Below are 1,298 nucleotides of genomic sequence, written 5' to 3'. Positions count from 1 at the left end.
CAGAATTTCCAGGAAAAATTAGAGCGATTGCGTGTGTGACTGATGAAGTAAAACAAAACAACAACAACAAAAAAAAACCACCCAAAGAAACAAACAACAATATAATGAGAGAGAAAAGAGTCTGCAAGCTACCTGAAGTTTGCAAATTCCTACACTGTCCCATAGACTACTGGTCCTTGCCAAGTGAGAATCCGTTTCCACGGGTGCCTTGCCCCCAGGAAACCCATTGAACAGGTACTCATATGCTCTTGTGGGACTAGGCTGCACAGCTCCAGACAGATTGCCCTCCCTGTTTGCCTGCTAGGTTCTCATTCTCTAAGGATAGATGCATATCTCTGTGTTCTAGAATAATCTTCAGCTTCCCCACAAGCCATGGCAATGTGAACCATCGCAAAATAATCACAGCATTGTTTCCTGGCTTCTATTTTCTTCCTTCAACATAACTCTGCCTTTCTGCATACGTAAATATGGGACTTTCCATTCTTTCTTCTTAAATTTGGGCAATAGCGGGTGTGCCTTCTGAGACTAGGATATGAAAGGAGACATTACTTTTGTGGTAGGCATGCATTTTCTTAAAACACTAGCAACTAGAACCCAGGTCACATGGAGAAGCCATTTGCAGATGCCACTGTCCGTTGTCCTGGGGGCGGGGTGTTAGCTAGCAGGCATCACTGATCAACAGTAGTGCCGATGAGGGATTGTTCATCTGAGTTTTCCAATGGTTTTGAGTTCCTTAATGGAGAAACTTGGGTGTATGTAATAAGGAAAATCCACTATGCTTGTAGTGAACCAGGGTCTGCACTGATTTTGCATGTCACTCTTGCCCCACTCTGCATTCCCATTGAAGTATAACTGTCTGATGCTCTGGCTCATACCCATAGCTGTTTCTTGTTTAATCAGTGTTGGGTGCATCTTGCTTGCCTTTTGTTCTCTGGAGTTTCTTGTATAATTCTTCCTGCCCAAACTTTTCTCTTTCCTTTCTTTCTTTCTTTCTTTCTTTCTTTCTTTCTTTCTTTCTTTCTTCCTTCCTTCCTTCCTTCCTTCCTTTCTTTCTCTCTCTCTCTTTCTCTCTTTCTCTCTCTCTCCTTCCCTCCCTCCTTCCCTCTCTTCCTCCCTCCCCCCTCCCTCCCTTCCTTCCTCTCTTTCTTAACATAATTTACTGTGGGATAATGCTCTTGTACACTGTTAAGATTTATCACTAATATTGGTTTAACAAAACCCTGATTGGCCAGTAGCAAGGCAGGAAGTATAGATAGGGCAACCTGACTAAAAATATTCTGGGAAGACGAAAGGCAGAG

The sequence above is a fragment of the Microtus ochrogaster genome, chromosome 2 (genome assembly GCF_000317375.1).
Source record: "Microtus ochrogaster isolate Prairie Vole_2 chromosome 2, MicOch1.0, whole genome shotgun sequence".
NCBI lineage: Eukaryota > Metazoa > Chordata > Mammalia > Rodentia > Cricetidae > Microtus > Microtus ochrogaster.
This window is presented reverse-complemented; position numbering follows the sequence as displayed.